Genomic DNA, 26717 nt, shown 5'->3' on the forward strand with positions numbered 1-26717 from the left:
GGCTGAGGCGGGGGTTACCTCAGCGAGGGGGTGCACCGGGCCGGCTGAGGCGGGGGTTACCTCAGCGAGGGGGGGCACCGGGCGGCTGAGGCGGGGGTTACCTCAGCGAGGGGGTGCACCGGGCCGGCTGAGGCGGGGGTTACCGCAGCGAGCGAGGCGGGGTCGGGCAGGGCGGCGGGAGCGGGCCCGGCGCCTCTGAGACCCCGGGGAGGGGAAGGGCTCGCCCCGGGGCCTGCCTGCGGATCCGGGAGATGTCCGGGGCGGAGAGGGGCTCGCCCCGGGCCAGCGCGCGTAGCCAAGGCCGTTTCCCGCGGGAGGAAGGAGCCGGAGCTGGGGCCTGCTCCAGGGGAAGCCGGGGCGGCCCTGCTGGCACCGGGCGGGGAAGGGAGGTGAAAAGCCTGAAGGGGCGGGGGGGCTGATTGCATCCAGCTCGGCTGTGAAAGCCTCGGCTTCCCGCAGCCCCAGAGGACCCCGGGGTTTGGAAGTGGGAAGTTTACTTGTGTTTGACAGATGTCACGGCTCAAGGTCTGAATTATTTCCACCTCCCTCCCCCACCTTTTTCTCCTTTTTTAATTTTTTTCCCCTGACATTTTTAGAGAATAAACCGCATCTCGGGTTCCGGTGTGATGTCAAAATTTGACAAGATGAATGAAAAAAGTAATAGCATTGACAGCTGCGTTACAAAGCACAATTCCTCTTGTGCTGCTGGGGGGAATTGACAGATAGGAGCAGTATCAGTGGACTAAAAAGGCAATGTTGTTTTCACAAATGATTAATATTGGAGAAATTTATTTTAGAGTAGAATGGGGAAGTAATGCCCACCAGGAGTTTCCAACAAATACTGGAGCTTTACTAAAAATTTAATCCCGTTAAAGGAAGTGAGATACTCAAATTGTGTTTCACCTCTTCATCTCTACATGCAAACTCTGAAACTAAGACCTGCTTTTTTTGCAGTAAAAGCATAAAATAACTGGTAGAGTTTTGTAAGATAAGGAGATAATGCTATCAGAATAAGGGACTACACTGGCATTTTCCCAGGCTGCAAAAATACAGTTTTGTTTGCTTTAAAAACTTGTTCCCTGGACAGAGTGCTATAAATACAGATTTTTTTTTTTCTTATTTTGGCATCCACAGTAATTGAAGAGCTGAAAAACTATAACCTGCAATAATTTGTTCTTGGTTTTCACTTTAGAAATAGTGGGACTAATTACAATTTTCTCCTGCTTGCTTTTATCAAGATCCAGGGAGCTGGAGTGAAGATTTCACAGTTCCTCATTTGAAGCAGGAGTGTTAAATCATACACCAAAAAAATGGCCTTCAGAGTCATCTCTTCGACATCATCTAAGGCATCATCCTGCTAGCTGTCCTATAGTCCATAGCCTCTTGCAAGAAATCCAGGATGGACGGTACTCAAATTGCTCTAATATGAAAGGGAAAGACAAATAAGACCAGTAAGGCCATCCTGTCAGGGGAAAAAAAAAAAGTAAAAGAAAAAAAGTAGTGGCATACAGATTTAGTAGGGTTTGAGTGGGATTTTTCTTTCACTGAAGAGCAGAAGTGGGGTCTTATGCTTTCCTGCACATCTAACGCTGGCACACAGTGAATTTTAAGAAATTAGCTATAATATTTTGTTAGAATTTTATCCCCAAACGCTATGGAACATACCTGGCTTGATGCCTTCGGGCTTTCTCCTAACACCTTCTTCATTGTACTGAGGGTCCAGGGAGTTTCTCACATGCAGAATTCCTTGGGCAGCAGCACTGCTCTGCTCATCAGCTGCATAAAGCCATAAATCTTTCAATTCTAAGATAATATTGGGAAAATAACGTTTAATAACTACCCTGTTTCTTCAGTCTGGCTTGAAAGCATCTGAAGGCTTGCCCACCCCAACTGGTGTGTTCATAAAACCTTGAGGATTTGTTGACTAATATTTCCTTTCCTGTTGGAATCTGCTGAGCTCTGCTATTGTAAATGCTCTTGCTTTAACTGCTCTTGGATTAGAATAAACTGAATCCACCCTATTGTTCTTTTATTGCATTTTATTTTACACACACTGCATTTTGCTTTCCTTCTGAGTGACTGGCTGTTTGCATTAAAATTTATGAATACAGACGTGCATTTTGTTTGGCACAGACCTGTCCATTGAAACCCAAGACTGTTACCTTGGTGCAAGGGATTAATTTCAGCTAATCATTGGAAATAACAAAGGATTTTTATGAGGAATCCCTGTATTTGAATTGATAGCAAAAGCAGGCAATTTACGATGGGTAGTCTTTTTTTTTTTTTCCTGCCATAGTAAGAGGTTAAAATACTTGCAAGGTTTTGCAGCCTTCAGCAGTGCTCACACACTGATTGGTGCTTGGCGACTTTCGAGCGCTGCACAGAAGAGGGCTTTGCATCAGATTCTGTGCAATTTGGCAAATAGAATGAAGAACAGAGTATTTACCATTCAGTGATAGAGAGATAAATATATATACACAGACACCCCCTTCAAAGAACTGAAAGGGGTGGGGATTTCAGGGTAGATTGTAATTTTGTAATCGTATCTTCTTTAACAGCAGTATTCTGACCAAATTGAGACAGAAATTGAGCTCGTGAATTCGGGCACGATTGCTTCTGGAGGGTGAAAGTCTGTAAGCAATCATCCTGCTCTGCTGCTACAACCTTCTGCGGGGGCTCCGTGCGCGCGCTCCCAGTGACAGCAACCCAGGTAATATTTCATATCATTGCGGTGCTGCAGCTTCCCCAATATACAGCAGTTTTTCTTCAGGGCCAGCGCTGGTGAGGAAGCAATTATATTAAGATCTCGGCTTTTACTTTTAAAATCTCAATTTCAGAGTTACAGAGAAAAGTTTGAAAACACGGCCAGCTGCCGAAGGTGATTTCTGTTTGAGGTGGTTTATTTTGGGTTTTGCGAGTTTGGTTGTTTAGGGTCCGGTGTTTAGGAGCGTGTTTGCTTCAGCTGAACTGAGCCAAGCTACTCTTCAGTTAGACTGTGTGTAGAAATTACAGCATTTCTACCAAACTGCTTCAAAACTTAGACAAGAATCAGCTCAGTGGGGATAGTTGTTGTCCCTGGCTTGGAAATTCAGTAGCTCGTGCTCTGTAATTCGTGTGTGGTGCAAAACTCCAGAGGAAGGTCGTGCATCTTGGGTTTGGCTCTGGCTTTACCTGAAGGTTTCCACAGCTGCTTGTACTGGGTTTGCGTGTCAAGGATTTAGTAGCGGGGGGGTTTGGGGGTGGCTTCTGTCAAGCTGCCAGAAGTTTCCCCTGTGTCCAACAGAGCCAGTGCCAGACGGCGCCGAGATAGACCCGCTGCTGGCCAAGGCTGAGCCCGTCAGCGACGGTGGTAGCGCCTCTGCAATAACATGTTTAAGAGGAAAAAAGCAAACAAACCGTAAAGCTCAGCAGAGAGAGGAGTGAGAATATGTGAGAGAAGCAACTCTGCAGCCACCAAGGTCAGTGCAGAAGGAGGGGGCCTGTGCCTGAAGGGCTGCACCCCATGGGAGGGACCCACGCTGCAGCAGTTCAGGGAGGACTGTAGCCTGTGGGAAGGACTTGGAGAAGTTCGTGGAGGACTGTCTCCTGTGAGAAGGACCCCACACTGGAGCAGGGGAAGAGCCTGAGGAGTCCTCCCCCTGAGGAGGAAGGAGTGACAGAAACAACGGGTGATGAACTGACCACAACCCCCATCCCCTGCCCTCCTCTGCTGCTGGAGGGACGGAGGGAGAGAAGTCGGGTGTAAAGCCCAGGAAGAAGGGAGGGGCGGGGGGAAGATGTTTTTAAAATTTGGTTTTATTTCTCATTGTCTTACTCTAATTTTGATTGGTAATAATTTGAACTAATTTCCCCAAGTCGAGTCTGTTTTGCTGAGTGATCTCCCTGTCCTTATCTCAACCCACGAGCCTTTCGCTATATTTTCTCTTCCCTGTCCGGTTGAGGAGGGGGAGTGATAGAGCAGCTTTGGTGGGCACCTGGCATCCAGCCAGGGTCAACCCACCACGCTGCCACAGAAGTCACTAGAGAGAAAGAAACAAAGCACAAAAAGTAAAAGGAGCTCAGAAAACCAGGTCTGCTTGAGGTGTGTAGTGGGCCTGTAGCCGGGAGAGGTCCCAGGAGCTTGATGCAGCTCTCCCACCCTTGTAAAGGGGGAGGAATTCCCCTGCAGCCCATGAATTTGAGATTTCAAAGCCCAAATCAAATCAGGGTCTGGCAAGAGGGGCCTGACCCCTCCCCGCTTGCATCCACGTGCATCTCAAGCCGTCAGAAATCTCCCATCTACATCTTCCAGGGAGCATCAGAAGGCGTGTTGTCTTCAAGGGAACACTTGCTAAAAATATTCTTTCTTTTGAGCGTAATCGAGATGATTTGGTAGATAGTTTCACAGAAAGACCTCAGAGCCTGGCTTTTTTACTGCGCCATAGTTGTTTACAAAATAAGGTTGTTTAGTTAGTTGTTGGCCTCAGGGAATACCTTTAAAAACCTGCAAATGCTCACTTATATGTGAATAAAAGCAGTGAATTTCTTTCAGCTGTGTTTGCTTTTTGAAAACATTCCAGTCAATTAGATTAGCGGCTAGAAATGTTTATGGAAAGAATTTTAAGTCCATTTTAGAGGGTATTCATGGAAAGCAAAATTTTATCTCAAAAACACAGTCATCTTACCAGGTGTTAATTTATGTTCATCAACTCAGGGAATGCAACCCAGTATTATATGTCTGATTTGTTCAGGTCCTGTACCTCTCCTGTTTATCCAGGCTCTTCTCTTTTTCTGCTGTGCTGCTTCCTATTCCTCTGCTATGCCAGGGATGGAAAATATAACATTTTATTTGTTCGCTTCACACCTTCTGCATTTCCCTCTGAACAGAGGGCTCCTTTCTTGAGCAACAGTGAAAGTAAACCGCTATCACAAAGCAAACTTGGGGCCCTGGAATATAAAACCGCTCCCTGCAATATTTAAATTCCTTTGAAAACCATCCTCTGCCATATGTCTATAAACACTGTCCAGCTGCAACGAGCTTATAGATTCTTGGAGACCATCTGAATTTAGCAAAGAAATAACAATAACCGTGTGCTGAGATACAGTCAATTGACATTTTAAACGTTTCGCTTGGATCTTCAGATACTTTTTATTCTTTTTCTGTTGGCGATTGTTAGGTAGAACTGGGAGCAAAGGTGTACTTGTGTGTAGTGTAATATACTTGTTTTTCTTAAATGAGCTTCATCTTTCCAAATAGTTATATGAAAATTATCCGGTTTATTACAGGACATACAATATAATTGTGCAGTTTAAAAAACCTGAGATTTAACTTTAATGTCGTTACTACCATCACATAAACAGGCTAACGTGTGTGCTCCAGCGGTTTAGCATCATGTCCTGATCCCTTCTCTTAGCAAATGACCAAAAGAGAAGATCCAGAGCTCTTGTTTCAAGAAAACAGACCCTTCTTTACCCAAAGGAAAAAAAAATCTGTAATGATTTTTATTCCTAAAGCATGACATTTGCACATGTGTTTGTAAGCTTGCACCATGCTGCTTCTGTTGGTTAACGCTTTTGGCTGTCTGGTGTCACTGTGTCCCCACACAGCACAGTCAAACACCAACTTTTCATGTAATTTTAAAACTCATATTAGTTCACTAATGTCTTGTAAGTACTTCTGCTCAAACAGCTTTATTGACTGGTTTACAAACGTTTCTGATCTAATACATGAATGTATAATGCGCCGAGTTGCTTGGATTATTCCACTATCAGAAACCATATGACATTTATTATATTAAAATACAATACTGAACACTTCACTCTTAAGTCCAAAGTCCAAACCACAGTTTAAATAGGTTCTTTTATTATTTTTTTCCTCACATTTATCATAGAAACTAGCAGAAATTTTACACTGGCCTTTTAAATGCCTAATGGGTGTTTATTTGCAAGCTTCTACAGCCAAGTGTGTTAGAAACATTAAGATTACCCGCACCACCAGTTGTCATCTGACTGCAGCCTGTTCGGGGCAAAGGCCTTATGGTTTTTCATGCTTAGGAATGGAGTGGCAGAACTGGAACACTGACAAAAATACAATAAATAATAGCAATGAACCAAGCACAATTACTCTGTCAAATGCCAAGTGTCAAGTACTTGTAGCAGGGATGCTTTTTGTGTGGTCCATGAGAACAAGACTGAGTTGTAGGAAATACCCAGTGAGAACATTTTAAACAAGAAAACTGTAAGGTGCATGCAGACAAGCATAAATTCAAGCATAAATTATATCCTATGAGGTGTTTGTCCAGCTGGAGTTGCAAGTCCCTCAAAATCAGGATTTTATCATAGGAGAACTACCAGTTCTCCACCAGTCCTTACACATTGGTGCTGGCAGAAAGTGGGGTATAAATGAAAGGAACAATTTTAAACATATGGCAATCTGACAAAGCGTTTTTACATTTTAATTATGCTGCAGAAAGGTCAGGTCTGGATCTGTGTCGGTGGAGGGATAATTTGCTTTTATGGTTTATGAATGTGCCTCTCCAAAACTGAAGAATCGAGAACTGGAGAAGAAAACATAATTTTCCTGTGGTGGCTGTCGGTCCTGATCTGCTTTTAAAAAAGCGTTCCAGAGGCATCCTGAAATTTTACTGGCTTATCCCACATTTCCAGGGTGACCGTGCAGTTCTCAAGGCAGGGCTGGAGCATCTCCAAGTTGAGAAGGATGCAAAAACCCAGAGTCCTGTCTGCCAGTTGTGGCACAGTGTTCGGCATGCTGAGGGCAATCCGTACGTGCAAGGAGGCAATCCGAGGGGAATCCGGACGTGCTGATCCGCCTCTGAAAAAGGGTCTGTAGGCTTTCATCTCTACAGAGAGGTGGTGTGAGGAGGGAGGACAGTGGGTTAAGTGGCTTTTCAGTATCACACCGTGCACCCTCCAGCATGGTCAGGTGAGAAGGGGTACTTTTCCCGTGCCAGCACACTTCCCATCCCCTTTCCATCAACTTTTTTTAACCAGTGGCAGCCTGCTCACCTTAGCAGGGATAGCAAACGTCATTTTGTGAGACCTCTAAAGGAGCTGCATAATGATAATAAGAATTTTCTTTCTCTTACCCAATTTTCAGACCCCGTCCCACATAGTCCATAAGACCAGGTCACGACACAGCTCCCGGTAAGATGTCTTTAGCAAGAGCCTCATGCACACTGAGGTTTAAAATGTGATCAGAAAGTTGTAAAGGGATGAGCTTGTCAAGAGAAGGTGACATGCTCTTATTTTGAGGCCAAATGTTAAGCAGCATCCCCAAGTTCAAATATAGCTCTTGAATTATCTGTATCCTTTTTTAATAAGCTATTTTCTAAAAATAAAAATAATAATTAAAAAAAAGCACAATACATTAGCTTTGGGACTAGCCGTCTGCAGTTGGGTATGTGGTTCCTCTCCAAGGAGAAAGACCCAGGCCCTGTTATTTTTTCCCTTGGTATCGCTGCAAGCCTCAAACCCCCCAGGGGCTGGGGCTGGGATCGGTGCTGTAAATCCCTCCCCAGCAGCGGGACACAGCCCTGGAGCCTGCAGGTCCGAATAGATAAGCGTGGAGCAGGGTATCATACAAAAACAGAGAGGTAAAATGATTTACTTAAGGATAAGACTCATCTCTCCGGAGAAGAGACCCCCAACCTTTGATTGCTTTATCTCTGGTGCTGATGGAGGTGCAAGGAACGGAGGCTCTCAGGTAGGGCAATGGTTAATTCAATGCGAAAGCAGAAGGAAAATGTCTTGCTACAGATTTAATTCCCACAGTTATCCTCTCTTACCTCTGTTGTAAACCTGAGGGCCTGCATGCAGGCAGGAGTGTTTCTGACAATAAATATTCTGAAAATCAGCATTGTTTTGTTAAAAAAAGAATGAATGTGCACCTCCAGTGACCTCTATTTTTCACTTCACTGAAGTGATTATAAATGGCTTTAACTCTCCATCAATGCCTTTGCTGTGGACACTATTCATTGTTTTTACCTCGCTGGCCATATTCAGGTGTACCGAATTTTTTACTCACATTTCCAAATGCTGCCTTTGACCCGAGCTGGGGTGGACTGTGCTTCTGCAAGAGCGATTCAAAACTTATTGCTGTGGTTGTTCATGCTGAAGGAGCACCCAGGATTGACACACGGGTACCATTTCCATCCGTGTCTCAGCTTGGTCCTCATTGACTCACCCACCGGCACGGGAACAGGGCAGGGGCTGGAGAGACGCAGACATGTGTGTGACAAGGGTGCTGGAACGGGGGCTCTGTCCTTTGGAGAGTGAGTGTGGGAGCTGTAGCCTGACCCCATGGTCAGGGAAGCATCAGAAGATGTTGTGGGCCAAAGTAAGGGTCAGGGCTCAGCCCGGGGATGGGAAGAGACACACAGGGAAGTGCTTGGCAGGAACTGGGGACATTTGCCAAGCTCAATAAAGAGGTTTCCCCCTCTCTGGGCTTTATCCAGCCCTGCTGAGGAATAGCCAAGCCAATGCCAGGAACTGGAAAATGAAACTCTGCAAAGACAGAGAGGGAAAAGAAAAAAAAAAAAAAGGGCAAAAAAAGAAAGAAATCCAAGCTGAGAAGCTGGGAGGAAAGAACACCAGAGTGAAAAGCTGGTGTGCTGGAAATAATTTGTCCAGCCTGAATCCACCGGGTGATTTTGATAGCAGAGGGGCAGAAACTTTGCCATGCTCGGGAATGTCGCACTTGGACCCGCCGTTTTATTTACAGCCTTTCTTTTGCTCCCCCTCCTGCACTGAGCTGAAGCCAGTGAGCAAGACAGAGAGAGGGAGGGAGAAAAAGAGAGGCCGAGAGCCTTCTGCGGTCGGCAGGGCCTATAAATAGCCGGTGAAGTCTTCTAATACCAATAGGGTGCGTCATTATGGCCCTCCCCAGCTCCGCTCAGCAGCAGCCGTGCCAGCAGGAGCGGGAGCTGCAGCAGCACCCAGAGCCGAGCTGCTGGGCTTGGCACGGACAGAGCTGGGAGAGGGAGGCCAAGAGGTGCAAAGGGGGTAGCACGCTGTCAGCTGCAGCCTGCCTCGGGGAGAAATGGGGGGGGGCGAATGAGCCACGCGTCCTCACAAGCCGCCTCGCCTTGCCCAGGCGTTGCAAAGCGTATTCTAGTTCTCGCTCTTGTGGCTGCCCAGTTGGCACTGGGGAAATGCCTCTTCCCGGAATAAATGGGAGTCTGAGGCCTGCGTCTGATGCTGGGGGCATTTCTGAAGTCCTGCTCTGCCGTTCACTCCCCCACCTTGCTCCTCCTCACCCCATAGTAAGGGTCAGAGGAGAAAGAAGAGGCGATGGAATAAATTCAGTGCCACCAGCCAGTGGCACCATCCCTTCCCCGCAGGTTAAAATGTTGCTCTCAAAGGTGACTAAAGGCAAAAGTCTGAGGGGTGCTAGAGGGGATTTCTAGACCCAATTTCCCATCCCTGTCACCACCACCCCATACCACTAGAGATAACCTTCTTGCAAATAGAGCTGCTGCTCCTGCCTGGTCTTTTTAAAGCACTGCTGTCTAATCCAGATTTCAGGGCTGGGGTGTTAGAGGACTTGGCGTTTTCTTTTCTGAGCTCCTGCTATTACCCCCATAGCAGCAAGCTATGGCAAACCATTTGTTGCAAAGAACCCCTATCTAAGACAGTATAAAATTCTTGCATAAATATGAGGAGGACTTTTTGCACTAATTAAAAGGAGACTCCAGTAATTTTCCCTTTTTTTTTTTTTTGCAGTACTGCTATATTTTTTGGTATAGCTTCATATCAGTCATTTCTCTTCTCCATCTGCTTCGTATTCCTTCATTTCTCCTTGGAAGGGTTTGCAAGCTCAGATGCAATTTGATGTATATTTGTAGAAGCAGTTAATGGAGATCTCCTTATCAGACACCAGTTTCAGTGACTTATGATGCTACTGATAAAAGAGTGAGGATGGACTGGCCAAATACCACTGGTTTCAACCATCTCACAAAAGAAATTTTTCATTATGGAGCATTGTGGAAATTGCTCATGTCAATCTAATGGAAAGAAGTGAAGTAACCCACTGGCAAATTCTTCCTATCTGGGTCTATTTGCTCAAAAATTGACCTGTTAAACAAGAAGATGTCAGGCTGACACAGGCAGATCTCTGCTGAGCCAATGCCATGAGATATGCTCCCTTTCAAGGAAGATGGTAATTTCTCCCAGATTTGGGGCTCTCTGTGGGGTCCGCCAGCGCTGCATCGATGTCCAGCGGAGGAATCATCTCTCCGTGAAATCATTCCACATCCAGCAACTGGAGAGCCCTTCAGGCATCCTAATTTCCTCAATTTCCCGAAGATGTTGAAGCTCTGGAGGAGTATGGAGTTGGCTAAGAGGAGGCACAGCTCTCTGTGGACGTTTGAACACCCGGCGGGTTTATCAGTACAAAACTCAGCACAGAGAGGCGGGGATGAGGATCTGTTTGGGTATCGACAGAGGTCACTGGCACTTAAGGAGCAGCATGTGGTGGGCTTTGCAGTGTCAGGGGAGACTGGAGTGCTTGCAGCAAGTGGTAAAATGTCACTGGGAGAGAGTGGGATCATCCCTGTGTAGCAACAGCTCACTCCCAAGCTGAGTGTTCGACTCCAAGCATCACTGGTTTCTCAGTGTGCAAAAAGTTTATGCTTCAAAATACTTGGTTTTGTGAGCATTTTGAAAGGATGGGTGCAGAATGAACTAGCGATGCTGCCTCCCACCCACCCAAAACCACCCTAAAATTCAGTGAAATAAAATTCCTGATGTGAAACTTCTGCCTGGGCTGACTTTTAAGAGGAGGCAGTGGATTTGGGAATAATCAATAAATTATTATAATATAATAATATTATGTTATCTAAAATACAATTATTATAAATTGAGCTCTGAATGAAAGATCCAGGCCTACCCTCGGATGTGCTCTTCTGCATCCCTTCACACCCAAGCCAAGCTCCGTACAGGTTGCAAGAGCCTGGGACGGAGGTGGCTGTGCTCTGCACTGGGAAAATCCCATTCCTGTGGATGTCATGTCTTGGGTGCCCATGTCCCGCTGGCCTCTTGCGTTTTTCCATCCTGCTGGAAATGTCTCCATCACACTGATTTGGTCCCCAGCTCTGCTCTCAGCAAAATGCAACGGCAGCAAGAGCAGCCTCCCCAGGCAGACCTGTCTCAGTCCTGAGGAAGTCCTGAGGAACCCTGTTGCCCCATCTCACAGCACACTCCTGCATGTCCTTGTTAATTTGAATAAATTTGGGTACATACATCTTTTCACTGGGAAAATTAAACCTGAGACTTAAAAGAGGTTCAAAACATCTTTTTTTTCTAACAGTGAGGTCCATGCTGGCAACAGGCTTGATACGAGCTGGGATCTACCTTTCTGAACTGAAAACATGAGGATTACTCACATGTTTAAAAATAAGCCCGTGTTGAAATTCCCTTGTTGGATTAAGACCTAAGCCCTGCAATTGTCACTTTTCCCACCAGAGGAAAGTGCCAGTGGCTTAACTAAATATACTGTCCGCATCGCGGCCTGCCATTTCCAGATTGTTTCTCTTTCCCCTTTTACTGGAACTCCTCCACATTTCTGTAAGTTTATTTTACTTTTTGGTTGGTTTGCTTTTTTTTCATCAATTCATCACCTTTCCTGCTACGTCCCTTTCCCTGAGCCATATGTGATCTCTCATCCTGTCCTTTCCATTTCTTCCCCATCTTCCTCTGCCTGTTCGCCACCCATTGCTTCAAACTTGGGAGAAACTACCCAAACTATAAATGATGGGTTTGTGTCTCTTCTGTATCTAATGATATGCAAGGGCTGATAGAAGTTTTTTGGGGCAATTTGCTGTTAGGAATTCTCTCATGTCTAGTAAGAATTGTGATGACACGAAGCCATTTCCAGGACACCCAGCATTTGGGATGAGTCTGATGAAAAAAGTGGACTCGTGGCTTTGTCACACATGAAGAAGAAACTAAGAGCAAGAATGAGGAAAAGGCAAGGATTTCATCTAGTCCAGTGTTTTACTCAGTGCTTATTTTGCTTTGAAATGAAAAATGTCCATGAACAGCTTTTTAAGCATTTTGGTTTCTGTTTATTCACCTGGTCTGGTTTCTCTCTCCCTCTGCAGTTTTCCTTGCTGGAAAAGAAAAGAAGATGCTAAATAAAAATTAAAAAAGGAAGCAAAATGGATTATGTTTGAGAAAAACTTCACAGAAAACCAAAATGCTTCCATTAAACTGAAAGTGTAGCACAGAGCAGCACCCCTGCTTCCAGTATCCCGCATGGTGTGATCTGCCCGTGGGCTTGCTCAGGGACTTGGCCAGACCTGGCTGCTTAGCTCTGGCCCTCTCCATCCATGGCAAGTGCTCAATCAGGAGCAGCACTGAAGGCAGCTTTCGCTCTGGTTGCCGGCCGGCCCTCGGCTTGCCAGCCTGATTTCAAGGGGCTTGAGGAGATCACGGGCTGCCTGGGTCCTGGGGAGCTCCTTCGAATGCCACATCCACCGGCTGAGCGGAGGCTGCCCACGCACCCGCAGCTGCTGCTCGGCACTTGCTTAGGTCATGATCGCTCTAAAAATGCAGCAATAGAAACGTGTGGAGTTTTACTGATCACCCAAACCACCGCCACAGGAAAAAGCCCAGTCGTACCCAAGACACTCCCAGCGCAGGCAATACTGTGACTCCTTGGGACTCCCCTAGGAGATAGGAAGATGTCGGCTCATCAGCTTTTCCCTCAGTGGGACTCTTCTACCCAAAGCCTTGGGGAAAATCCTTTTCTGTGCATTCATCTTGCATATTTCTAAATAAGATGGCCAGGGAGCAGCCTCTGGCCCCAAAGCCAAACATCAGGCTGGCTGTGTGTGCTCCCTGTGCACCACCCCATATACTGCAAAGGATTCTTACTATAATTTTGGGGGTTTTTTTTCAGTATTTAAAATAGCGTCATCTCTCTGTTGCAGCTTGCCAGCAAGAGGTTTTCATGGCATGACCGGGAAAGGGATTTTACATGCTCTGGGGGGTGGCATGAGGGTGTTTGGGTACAAAACCTCACTGGGATAACGTGAGAGGATGGGGTCCAGTGGTGCCAGAGCTCAGCCTGGCCACGTCCCAGGAGAGCATCGGCAGCATCTGAGCCAGGGAACCAGCTAACAGCCAGGCAGTGCTGCCAGGCCCAGGCCCCACCGCTGCTCCTCTTCCATTTCGCAGCATAGACACAGTCTTTGGGTCCTTGTTCCATCTGCTGAATTTGGTTTCTGCTGGGAGGATGGGACTGGAGGAGGAGAGAGGGGCGTGTCAGGAGAGAGACATACACTCGAGGACTGAGTAAGGGCTTTTCTGTAGGAAAACTTCCTGAAAACTCAACTGGTTTAAAAAAAAGGGTGAGAGGATACCTCTATGGCTGACCCCAAAGGTGGCTCACAGTGTTTCAGCTGAATTCACCACTTTATTTTACAAGGCATATCCTTCCTTAACACATTCACCCAATCCTATCTCTAAAGTAACCCCTTAGCGATACTAAGACCAACCTCTCTTTGCTTACTTACCGATACCAGCTCGCTCATCACTAGCAATGTTATGCTGCTTCTCAACTCCCATTAATTGCCAGCAGCAGCTCCCCCAGCCCGTCCCCCTCCACCAGCAGTATTTCAGCCCAGGATAGAGTAGGGTACAGCCCAGGGCTCACACACCAGTCAGGTATAACTGATTATACAGGAACCAGCTCTGTCCTGCACCCTGAAGGGTTGATTTTACCAGTACCAGGTCGTGATGTTAATTCCAAGACATCTCCCCTCTGCTGCTATTTATTTTTGCTGAAACCAAGAGGTTGTAGCCATGCCTGCCAGTTCTCTGAGAACCTGCACTCTCAGTCCCCCCCCCCCCCCCCCCAATCAGCTTTCTACAAAGCAAGGAGGTCTTTGTGTTAATATCCCTTGTGTTTTGATAGCTCAGTCAATATTTTGGTACCTTTAGGCAGTACCTATAAATTTTGACAAGTGTGCCGATGTGATAGACCCCTCTCGTTAGCTGACAAGAGACAGCCAATGAAATGAGGTGGGGTTTCATTCTTATTTTCTGATCATTTCTTTCCACAGCCCACTTTCAAGGGCTTCATTTTTCTGTTATCACAGCCCAATCGGCTACTGAGACACTATAACGACAACTGTGGTTTAATTGCTTCTCCAGCTCTGTGATATCAGCTCCGTTAGATGCCCAGAATTTAACGGCATGTGGGATATTTACCCATGTGCAAGGAGGATGTTAAATGCTCTTGAAGCACGATTACTTCTACAGGCACCTTGCCTGGTTGCAAATCCACTAGCTATGGTCTCGGATAGGAAATGCTAAGACACAAACATCATTTCTCATAATGCAGCATAAGCTACCCCCATCCATGTTTACAATAAATAGCCCTCTCTTGCTGGGAGGAAATAATTTTCCTTCTCTGAGCTGCTTTTTTTTTTTTTCTCCTGGCCTTCCTAGCCGCAGCATTGATCAGCGTCTCAAAGATATCTTAATTTGAGTAGTTTCCTAATGCACAATATGTGCAAGATTAAGCATTTTTCAAAAATTTGCTAGTACAAAAGAAATGTATTTCACAATGAGGAGAACGATTGCCATTATAAATATCAAGGCATGATGATACCCACTTTGTAGTTACATTCCAAAGGACATTTTTTATTCAAATTCCCTCTTTTCAGGAGCTTCCCCTTCTGAAATTTTTCCCTGTTGTTAAGAAGCCCAAAGGGGGATTTTTTTTTTTTTGTGCGTGTATGTGTGTGCATGGGAAGTTTGGCATAATTCATTCAGGATATTGTGGTAATGGGGTTATTCTAAGCATAAAACAAGATAATTTTCATGCCTTTTGGAAGATGTTCTCCTGTTTGCCTAATTTCAAATCATTTCACTTTTGATGGGTTACTCCTGTACGTTGGGGCTGATGCGATGCTGTGTGTTCTGGACACCAGGGCAGCACGTCTGACCAGCCGGGACTGATCTTGACATAGGCACCAAGCTCTTCTCCATCACCTGGGATAAGTCCCATCAGTCTGAGCAGGAGCTGTGGATAGGGCCAAGGGAAACTGAGGCGGCCAGTCTCCTCACTCGCTCCTCCCAGCAAGCCCACTCCATCGCCTGAAGGTCTGACAGTGCCCCCCGAAATAGAGAGGGATATCCTGAAAATTTGGGAGGCGCTGGAAGTAATCTTTCTGGGCTTGCTCCCTCACTGGGCTGGGCGAGCTGTGATTTTAAGGAGTGCACTCAGATCCTAGTCTCCTCACCAAAAAGAGGAGGCAAACAGCCAGTGCCTGCTCTTACAAGGGACACATCCTCCACTTCATCCCATCCCCTTCATGTTAGCCACTGTTAACCACAGGTTAGGTGCTAACATGTATTTATGGGCCTGGAAGTGCAAATAGAGGCCTAAAATCCCACTGACAGCACAGGTGCTGAACTGGCTTAGATGTTTTTGGACCCTTCCATCCCACAGCAAACTTCTGTCAAGCTCCTTGCTGTATCTTTAGAGACGAAATAGCCTTGGGAGTCTGACCCATGAGCATGCACACTGTGCATATGTGCTCTGCTGCATTAGACCCTGGAGGTGTAAGCCTTTAAAATGCTTTCCCTCAATTTGAGAAGACAACAATTAACAGCTGCATTGGGTTTGTTTGTGTTGTGGGGTTTTCGGTAGCAGGGGAGGCGGCTGCAGCAGTAGCTTCTGTGAAAAGCTTCTTGAAGCTCCCCCAGCTCCATGTTGGACCTGTCTCTGGCCAAGGCCAGGCCAATTAGCGATGGTGGCTGCGCCTCTGTGGTAATGTATTTAAGAAGGGGAATCTGGGAGGAAGAGTGGGAGTTGTGAGGAGGAGTTGTGAGGGAGACACCTCTGCAAACATTGAGGTCAGTTGAAGAAAGGAAGGGGGTGTGTGTGTGTGTGTGTTTCGCTGGAGCAGAGACTCCCCTTCAGCCCATGGTGAGAGGGAAGGTGTCCCCCTGCACCCATGGAGGTCACCGGTGGAGCAGATGCCCATCTGCAGCCCATGGAAGACCCCACGCCGGAGCAGGTGGCTGAGCCCGAAGAATACCAGGACACCAAGGGAAGCCCCCACTGTTGTAGTTCGGTGCTGGGAGGATTGCAACCCATGGGAAGAACCCACACTGCAGCAGTTCAGGAAGAGCTGCAGCCTGTGGGAAGGACTCATGTCAGAGAAAGTTCATGGGGGACTGTCTCCCATGAGAGGGACCCCACGTTGGAGCAAGGAAAGAGTGTGAGGAGTCCTCCCCCTGAGGGGGAAGGAGGGGCAGAAACAATGGGTGATGAAGTGACCACAATCCCCATTCCCTGCCCCCCCTGTGCTGCTGGAGGGGAGGAGGTAGAGAAATCAGGAGCAAAGCTGAGCCCAGGAAGAAGGAAGGGGTGGGAGAAGGTTTTTTTAAGATGTGGTTGTATTTCTCACTGTCCTGCTCTGTTTGATTTTTAATTTAGGTGGTGGTGGTGTTTAAATTAAATTGTATTTCTTTTTCTTCATCTAACAAATCTGTCTTTTGCCTGTGACCATAATGGGTGGATCACCCCTCTCTGTCCTTATCTTGATCTCTCAGCCTTTTGTTTTATTTTCTTCTTCCCATGGAGGGGGAAGGAGTGAGTGAGCAGCTGTGTGGTGCTCAGTTTCCCTCTGGACTCAAACCATGACAATAACTGGCTTTTTCAATATCCCACTCCTTCTCACTATCATCCTGAAAGTATAATAGAAGTATACATGACTCTGATGATGATTTATAATACCTATAAACACTGCTACTCTTTCAGCTAAACCCTGCATCCCCCCCAATACATATGATTCTGTTATTATGGATATATAAAATGCACATGGCAAGCGAAACTCAGCGATTTCGGGAGCCCAGACCCCCCACACTCCAGAGTGATGGCGCTGCCCGTTGTGCCAGGCGGAGGAGGGATGAAGGCTTGCCAATGGAAGCTTTATATCATCTCGGCACTGCCCCCATGCTGCAACTGGCAGGGGACCAGCGCGGCTCCTGGCACCCTTTCTCGCTGTCTCAGGGCAGCTCTGATTTATGTCCGGCTCTGGTGGCCCTCCAAGGGCTGTCCCAGCCAGGGTACCGGGTGCTTCCCTTATTTCCTGGCTATCTCCCATGATTTCCACCCCAAGCCTGGTTTTGGGCAGAGAAGCAAGGATTGCTACACTTATATTTGGCATATCTTGAGATCCCAGCTATACAGGAGGCTATAATCTTTATGGCAGACAAAATATTTGTTTGAAATACAAATTAATCAATAAAACCGCTTTTTGGTGGTGGAGCTGAGCACCTATTTCCCTGGCATATGAGAAGGGGGCATTCCCAGCTCCCGAAGCTTACAAAATAAAATACCACTGAAAATTTAACACCAAACTGTGAAATGACAACCAGAAGAAAGGCTTTTGTTTTCCCTCTCCTTTTTTCTTGAACTGAACAGTACCTAACTGTTTAACTTGTGGCTAAGGATTATTTATGTAGGGCTCTTGTGTAGGTAAAGCACCACGTCCTTGGCCCTCTGCCCATGTAGCACAGCGCGGGATCTCTCGTTACAAATTGCAGCTGTATAACATAACAGGAAACGTGGGGCTTTAAGTTATTCCACTGGAAAGATTAATTATTTGGAAAATAGTTATGCAGCAGCTTTGTGTATTTTTAGAGCAAAGGTGACCAGCACCATCTTAAATTTAAAGAAAGAAAGTCTCTGGGAAGGAAGAAAAAGAGGCACTTTAAAGAGTGGAAATGTTGTGGGATTATATTTATTTATTTTTTTAAAATAATGTTTGAATCATCTCCTGTTGTGGAAGGAGCAAAATCAGGCTCCATGAAGAGCAGTCCCAGCAGGGTGAGGGTGGTGGAGGAACGGGAGCTGCTGGATTCAAGTGGACTTTGACCCTCCGCATCTAAAATCCCATCCACCTGCTTGAGGGGAAGATGCAGGAGTCCTGCTGATGGGGGAGGCAGATGAGAAATGAGCTTGGAAGCACAGGCCTAGCACGACAGGTCTGGTCTCCTCAAAGGATGCTGCAGACAGCCCATGGGAAGACACCAGGTCCTGGGGAGCCTCTTCCCTCCAGGCAAACACTCTTGAAAAGGCAAACACAGTGTCTGGAGGGGATCTTTTCCCACAGGGCAGAGGATGGGGTGACAAGTGATACCTCCCACTCATGTCAGCCTTGTCCGCCTAGCTGTGAGCTTCTTTATGTAGCTGAGTTCACAGGATTTTAATTTGCTCCTCTGCATGCGAGCAATCACCCCAATTAAAGGAAACCACTAAAACAGCAAACTCACTGCTGCAGTGCGTAGGCATGGGTGACAGCCAAGTTCTCCCATCGCCTCTGCGGATGCTTCCCGGTGACTTCAGAGAGGTCTGTGGCCAAAGCGAAATGTCTCACTGATTAGGATTCCTCTTAGCATCCAAATGTGCTTAAATACTGGAGCTCTCCAGAGGAATGTGGTTTGGATAAAGAAGTGGTAGTTATTTTTAGGCAGCACAATGCACCTCTCAGTAAAGTTTTTCCACTCAGACACTTAACCCGCGGCCATTTCACAAGAGCAGCTATCCCACACCTAACTTTGTGCTAACCTGGTCTCCTGGGGCTTTTGCCCACAGCTGTGATAGGGACCTGGTGGTCCCTCTCTGTTTGCTCAGCTAAAGCTGCTGAAACAAAAGCCCTAGGTGAAAAATCCTCCTGCGTGAGCATCTTGGCAGGTTTTGGGAGGAACCTAGTGAAGACCGTGACTTCTGGCCTGGCAGTTGTGCTCCTGGACTTCTCTGCTGCAAGCAGGAGAAACAGGCAAGAGGTGCAAGAAGATCCCAAACCATGTCCATCATCCCTTCTTCAGTCAATGTGCAGGGGAAGCCTGTTTTCAAAGCAGACCACTTTACCCAATCTGTATTGGGCTACAAAAGGACAATTAATAATAGATTAATAATAGCAATAGGCTGTGTTCAAGGTATAAATGTCTCATAATTGGTGCAGGATGGTCCATTATTTTTAATTTTTATGTTCCAGGTCCTGGCAAAGAACATCAGATTAAGGAGGGATGTAAAGAAAGTTTCTTATAAAATCAAGAATGCCTCCTACGTAAGTAGCAAACTGAACAGAGAGAGCAGTCTCTTAACTTTCCAAGTTTTTTATTTCTGCCTCATTTGCTGCTACCTCAGACTAACCAAAACTCCATGTTTGTCTAATATAGAAAAACTATTTTTGCAGAACTCTTCAAGCCACAGTAGTTTAGCTCTACCACAATAATTCACTGCTCTAGTACAGTAAATGTTAATATATGAAAAAACCTGCTGGGTATAAAAAAAAGGAGGAAATTATTTAATTTAATGCCTCTACATTTCAGTGCATTTGATAGAAGACAGAAGACATAGTTTTCATCAGCCAAAAACCCAACATAAGTGGAAGGCTGCTTTCTTCACTGTGTTGCGCCTCATGTGGTTGTTGGCTTTTTTATACCCATAATGCATCCCCAAAGCAGATATCCACAAAGTCCTTCTGGTTTGGGACCTGGCGAATCCACCCTGCCCCATAGCCCAGATCTTAGCCCAGATACCTGTGCGATGCCTGACTGAGGTCTGGATAAAGCATCTCTGGTATCATCATAGCACAAGTGAATTAAAAGTTAGCTAAAGGCATATCACTAAGCTGTCGCAGATAAGACCATGGTCACTGAAGGTCTCATCTAGACTCAGTGGAAAGAGACACCATATAGAAGACAATCCTGCCCAGCTATAACTCCTGTTTGGAGAAATACCTCTTGCGTCTTCTGGGCCATTGACTACAGGGACAACCCAGGATGACAAAACTCCTTATTTAGGTTTTTCAGAGAACTGCTTGAAGTTGGGTGAGACAAACAGAAGGCAAAAGTGAGGAGTGTGGGGAAAAGGTCAGCAAATCTTGGTGTAGTACATAACATAAACCTTTTACAAGGAAAGAAGAGGCCACTGTAAATAGCAGAAGTGTGGTTAAGTCTGAGGCTAGGAAAAAAGTTCAGCTGAGAAACAAGGATGTCATAGATAAGGTGAGAAACTTCCAAGAAACCAGGTCTTTTGGGCCAAGCAACAAGTCTTCTACATTCAAAAGTCACCTGAAGTCAGAAGGTGTCTAGAAGAGCAAGATTTTATTGCCAGATCACATATAACCTAATTGTACAACCAAATGCAACCAGAGAAGTTGGTTGGCACAATGGTCTTTTGAGATTACCAAAGAACCAGATGTTCCTTGCCATGAGGAAATTATCTTCCACATCTTGGCATCTGGTTCCCGTAGCTGCCAGTAAAAGACAGGACAGGCACATTGCATGGAGGGGCAGGTGGCACATTGCAATGGCTTTTTCAAATAATTGCCAAGAAGTATTACGACAATTTTTGGCTGAAGTGATACAGATAAATGCTGTGAACAATCTCTGTCAACACGGCTCGGGGAATCGCTGAAATTAGCATTTATCTCTTGATATCTCAGAGTGCCGAGGTAGAGGATTTCAAGAATGAAGGATTATTTGCCAATAAACCCCTATTCCTGGTGCTGTGCACATCAGCAAGGAGCTCCTTAAGCAAACAGCCAGGCCGGCAGGTATCGTATGCCCACTCACACTAACTTGTACTCTAAGGGGTGAGCACCAAGCCCTTGCTAACCTGCCTGCAGGGTTGGGTATTTCGGAAACTAATCTAAAAGAAAGCAAAGGGCTTGAAAAATAAGACAGAAAAATAGCAATTCTCTTTTAACTCCATTTGAGGAATGAACAAAATGCTTCAGAGACTTTTGCAAACCTGGCATCTTAACTATCTGCTGGGGCCAGACTATTGCCTTCATAAAGCTCTGTGAGGTCCTTCCCTCAAAGAGGACATTTTCTGGGTGAGAAAAGCAGTATGAGCACAGGAACAACATCTCCGGGAGCAAATCCACTGCTCATGGAAGAGGATTATCCATTGCAGATCCCCATGGGGCAGAAGTTACGCCAGCCTCAGTGCTCCCCATCCTGGGTCAGAGGGCCTTCAGCCAGTCCCTCCTACCTTTCCCTGGTCCCCGCTCCACCGCCATTCCACTTTGGCCCTTGCTGATCTCTATGAGACTAAAAAAAGGTAATGGGAAGGTCTTAAGAAGAAGTCTGGAAAAATCAGGAATGCTTCCTAAAACCCTAGCTTGTGTGACATCCATCTGCTCAGAGCACACGTTAGCGGGTTGTTTCTTCTAAATTAAAAGCTGTGATAAACTCAGCTGCTGTTGGCTCCCCCACCATCTTTATCCTTCGGAGTTAATTTGCTGAGATGAAAGGGACTATTCCCACCTCCTAGATAACTACTGGACCGAGTTGCCTGCATGCTAGAACAGACCTCTGCATCCCACCCTAACAGACTGTGGGTCTTTTTGATTTTCCCAGAGCTGCCAGTGGAGCGGGGCAGGGGCACAAGTGGCACCGGGCATCCTCGGAATGCAGCTTGGACCATGCGTGGTGGACCTGCTCAGCTCCCAAGCACTGCCATCGTAATCACAGTGGAGCCTGGCAGACGTCTGAGACACCGACACTAGCAATTAAGTGTAATTATCTAAGGGGTGTGTGTGTGTGTGTTATATGGAAACACAGCCCTGCAGTGAGTGCTGATGTTCAGAGGTAAACATGGAGCTGAGTGGAGAAATAAAAGTCAACTCTGAATTATTATTTTTTTTTACAGACCTGCTCACTGTTACAGAGCTGAGCCTTAGATTGTTTTTTTTGTTACAGAGACCCAGTTCAGGTAGATGAGGGACATCCCACTCCCCCACAAATGTCATAGAGGGATGAAGATCTGGCCACATCCTTGGTGCAGAATTACCCCAGCAAATCCTACCCATGGTGAGATCAGTGAGACATCACCACGAGGGAGTGAGTAATCTTGCAAGCTCTTGACATGGTGGGGAATAGGATGGAGAAGGCGAGGTGGGCACCTGAAGGATGGGTGAAGATGGACCCTGCTGAGAGCTCCTGGTCTTATGGTTTATACTTGATTTTGGATTACCTTCAGTGGGCCTGAACAGGAAAGATAAAACAATGACCCAGATAACATTCCTGGGCAAAACAAAGGAGAAGATGTTTATTGGGGAGTAGCTCCTGGATGGCTCCAGCTGGGCAGTGAGTAGTTTACTCTTCTCAAGGCTAAATCTGAGATCAAAAGGAAGATCTCAAACATTAGAGGACCCCAGGACCCAGCCAAGGCTTGGGGAGAAGGGGGATGGAAAGCTGTGCCCACCGCTGGCATCTGAGGAGAGCGGCCATGTCTTTGAAATAAAAATAAAAATGGCTTTACTTGGATGAAGCTGGTTTGATGTTGCTCAAGCAACTGAAGGGGCTGCCAGGTGTGAAATACCAGACAGATGTGCCGTAGCCACCTGGGAAGGCTATCCCTCTGCCTTGGGTGACCACTGGGCCACCTCATTTTGGCTTTCATGTGTTTGACATGCAACATCTCAAAAAGATGCTAACACCTCCCTGCCCTAAAAAAGGAGCTCCTAAAAGAAAAAAGAAAAAAAAAAAAGTATTGCAAGGAAAAAACCACTTTGCAAAACATCTTTCTTTGGGTGGTATCAGGCAAGATTTTCACAAGTGGCTTACAATTATAAAACAAGAAGCCATGGGTTTGTGTCAAAGTCTCCTGAAGCTGCCAGGTGGGTGACCTTGAATCTGGCCCAGTGGGAATTGAAGGGGATAGTACATTATATCACCCCAACCCCCAACTTTACATTACAAATACCTCAGGACAGCAGGGGTTTTTACATAGCAAGCAGAGTACTTGGTAAGAGGTTTTGAGGTGGGAATGGCAGCCCTTTATTTTTCTGAGCATCCCAGAAATGTATTGGGGCCATAGGGAATGTTAATATATTTTATTGGACCAGCCACTAGAGCTGGAAACAGCTTGTCAGCTGTTGGGCACATGAACGCTTCCAGAATAAAAGCAAAAAAAAAAAAACCTAAAAGCTTTTAAAAAGTGCCCAGAAATACTTCGCTCGTGCCAGCAACACCTTAAATAAACCATCAAAGGTAGTCAGACAAAAACTAGAAATATCCCCAGAAACCAAAGAAGTTCTGTGAGTGTGGATCAGCTTTGGGCAAATTGTAGCTGGTTTGCTTGAAAGGCAAAATTTTTCCCTACAAAATTTTCCTAGAGAGTGTACTCAATCCTCCTTTCTTTTCCATCAAAACTTGAAAATTTAATGAAAAGATTGATTGAAAACCAGCCAGGCTTGACACAGATGGAACACTGGTCTAAGTGTTTTTTCTTTGATTCAAAATTCTACATTTTTTCTAAAAATAGCACTATAGGAAATCCCTGTGGATTGGCAGGGTATTCTTGTGGTTGCTGGGAGAGCCTGAGCAACCCAGACATCTTGAATGAACAAGACCTGATGGCAGGAGAAATATTGCTATTATGAATGAACCCAAACGAGAATTCCAGCTCTGAAGCCTCATCCCATTTTGTATTTGATCCTATTCAGTGCCTAGAAACAGACAGCTCATGAGTCTGAAGCTCTCCCAGTCACTGGGGTAGTTCAAGATTTGGATTTCTAAGAAATTCGGTGGAAAAGACAAGACAAAAGTCAAGGCAAAATAGAGTATGTCTTGTTTTCTGTATTCTTTCGTGTTTCTTGTTTTCCTACTTCCCTTGTTTTATGAATTGTAAGTAAGATTAGACAATTTGCTGTGAACCTGTACAGCCAAAGAGTTATTTAATCACTTATTACCCAGGCATTTGCTACCTGCTTTGCCTATCCAGAAGGCATTAAAAAATAAAAAAGAAAATAAAATGTTTTTGCTCAAGTAAGAGCCTGGATATTGCTTTGATATTACTTATTCATATTCAAAATTTGTCATGTTGGGTCAAGCTGTGGAGTTTATCCCTGCATCCCCTCTCACTTCGAGCACTTCTCCATCCGAAGAAAGGGAGAATGTTACAAACAAAGTCCACGGGGCGTGTTTCTTCTATTGCTATGCAAAAGGCACTTCAAGCGAGGTTGACATCAAAGCACTACCGTAAGCACCAAGCATAATAAGTGCCAAGGAAGGACTGCCACAATTCATACATCAGGAGAGAAACAGAGACTGCAGAACAACGTTTCCCTCTCTTTGGGCTCCTTATTGTGGTGAGGTTCTTGTCAAAGGCACAAAAAACCCAGCCCCTTGCAATATCAGACATTTGTTTAAGTCATGGTGACTGCCAGAAGATAATAGCCGTCAGTGTAAAATTACAAATCATTCTGCATAATGCTGTGCTGATTACCATGAAAGCAATGGCAGTATTTGAATTTTACTTTTTTTTTTTTTTTTGCCTGTCTTTGTTGCCATACTTAGCTGAAGAGCTCAACGTGGCAGCCTCACTAAGGCAGTATTTTGAACTCAGATCTACATGGCTGGCCCAGTGTCGCTTGTGCATCGCTCCTTTGCTGCTCAACAAAAAGGTTCAGCAGGTACCTCAGGGCAGGTGGGTGATCCTACCTCACAGTCCCCTTGCGGAAAGCTTCTGTGGGTGCCTCCTCGAGCCCCCTTCAACAGCAGCATCGTACAGCTCTCCTGTGATGGGGGAAGTGCTTTTCACCTTCCTTTCAAGTTTGAAGAAGAGAAGCACAAAAGCCTGTAGTCGCTTGCCTACATTCACAATGCAAGTGGCAAAAATGGGTTTTGCACCTGGATGTCTGGAGTCACAAGAAATGACATACCCAGCCACTTGCCCAGGCACCCTTCAAGTGCCTCTAGCAGCACTGATACCATAATGCTGCCATAGAACAAAGCTCAGCTAAGATTTTTCCCCACCACCACCTTGAGTATTTACCCTGAGTACCTTGAGTATTTACTCTGTAGTCATGGCTACACTTCCCACAAAACCTGAGCTAGATTGTTTAAGAAGAGCTCAGGTTAAACCATGACATCAGTGTCATGATGTTTTTGCAGTTGGAAGGTCCTGGAAATCTTGACCAGGAGGATAATTAAGGAGGGGATGCTTGCGAAGGTACTATTCTGTGATAAGCAATTACCCAAAGGGAATCCTCTGCTGAGAGAGGAGAATGTTTTGTAGCCATGACAAAAGCTGGCACTTAATTCTACTTGATGTGAAGAAAAAAAAGATCATCATCAACATTTCTCTGTGCTACAGGATGAGAGACTGCTTGAGTTGGGGACATTACTGTGGGGAGTCAACTGGATTAAAAAAATAATTAAAGGAGATGTAGGAACAAAGTATGACACGGGAGATAATTATGAAGCAAGGAGCAGAAGAAGGGCTGGTATTTTCACCTTAGCAACCAGGAAACCCAGTCAGCTATTCAATCACAAACAAAATGTATTTCAATACCTCTCCTTGTCTGGACAGTGAGGGCTCCTGCAATCACCCCCCCTGCAAAGCATGCCCGTGGGGTCAAAAAGCAAGAGAGCAGCACATCTGGGGCATTGGGGTCGTCTTTGGACAGCCAGATGTGTCTGTTGGCTTCATGCTGTGCCCTGCCTTGGTCAGAAGGGGTTTGCCAACAAACGTGCTGATTTCATGCAGCTGGACTCTAACCCAAATGAATTATATATGTGCTCTGTTTAATAAACATACAGTGTCTCCTTCCTTCTGTCCTGTAGCAATTTGGCTGGTAAAACTGCAATTCATGTGGCCTGCCCTTGAGTATCTGGCTCTGCTGCACCCAGTGCTGCTCACACGGGGCTGTGTCTGAAGAGGGAGAATATAGATGGGGTTTAGAGTGATGCTCAGGTGCTTTCCTGATCCCCACTCCCACCACTTCTTCTCAAAGGAGTCTGTAGGGTTTCTGTAAAGATGGGATTTTTGGACTCTGCGAGGGAGTCTGGGTCACAAAAGCATCTGGAAAACATGCCAGGCCCTCTAAAGCATCTCCAAAACATGCCAGGCCCTGCAAAAAAAAAAGGCTTAAGCCCTCAAGGGAGCTGACATGTCCCCTTCCCATGCAGGAACCTGCTCCGCATACAAGTGAATCCACTTTCAGTTCACAGTCAGGCTTTCCAAAGCCTGAGAATTCACTGTAAAGGAGGCTTTCCGCCTTTTAAGCCACCCCTGGAAACACTATTTCCCTTCTTCCTGGCATCACAAAGTTGCCAGCAGTGCTATTTCAGAGAGCAGAGTAGAGCTGTTCATCTTCTTCTTTAACACCCTCAGTTTTTGCTTAGGTCAAGACGTGCTCATCTACCATTTTCTGGTGATTCACAAGCCAGAAAAAGATCCTGGCTGCTTCAGAGAAGGGATGCACGAAGCCCTCAGTCACCGTGAGTCACTTCTCTGCCGAGTGCTAATTTTGCATCAGAAGCATGTTTTACTTGTATTTTGAGAGGACTTTTTTTTCTTTTTTTTTTCTTCTCAGTTCTGTCATTTGAGGACACACCTTGCCTGGGAGGTGGTGAACACCCAAAAATCCTGTGAAACTTGTGGGTGCCAGAGACTCTTATGTGAGATTTGGGACTAGAGCTTTCCAGGGTGTTAATTAGTGTAGACCTCCTGATTTTGGAGGAGCAACTTAATCAAGTCCATAATCAGTACAGTGGTCTAAGCAGGATGTTAAAAAATAATCAGAAAGGTGAAGCTTCACATGGGCTCCTTCATGGAGGGGGATTTCTTCACGGTGATTGAAAACACATCTTTTTTTCCTTCTTTGGTTTATTTGCTGCCATTGTACTTAAAAAAATCTTCCCCGGTGGCAGCAAAAAGGAAGTCTAGTAGGTTTTAT

At 45.8% G+C, this 26717-nt stretch overlaps 1 long non-coding RNA gene across 2 annotated transcripts; it reads left to right on the forward strand.

The window, feature by feature from the left end:
- The first annotated feature begins 410 nt into the window (after positions 1 to 410).
- LOC141941491 (uncharacterized) lies at positions 411 to 19036 on the forward strand. Of its 2 annotated transcripts, none has more exons than XR_012628354.1 (4): positions 411 to 525; positions 1239 to 1406; positions 2559 to 2710; positions 19017 to 19036. It is a non-coding gene; the product is annotated as an uncharacterized LOC141941491 (long non-coding RNA). The 2 variants fall into 2 exon arrangements; XR_012628353.1 differs by lacking the exon at positions 19017 to 19036 and adding an exon at positions 3284 to 3854.
- The last annotated feature ends 7681 nt before the right edge of the window (positions 19037 to 26717 follow it).

The sequence above is a fragment of the Strix uralensis genome, chromosome 3 (genome assembly GCF_047716275.1).
Source record: "Strix uralensis isolate ZFMK-TIS-50842 chromosome 3, bStrUra1, whole genome shotgun sequence".
Classification (NCBI taxonomy): domain Eukaryota; kingdom Metazoa; phylum Chordata; class Aves; order Strigiformes; family Strigidae; genus Strix; species Strix uralensis.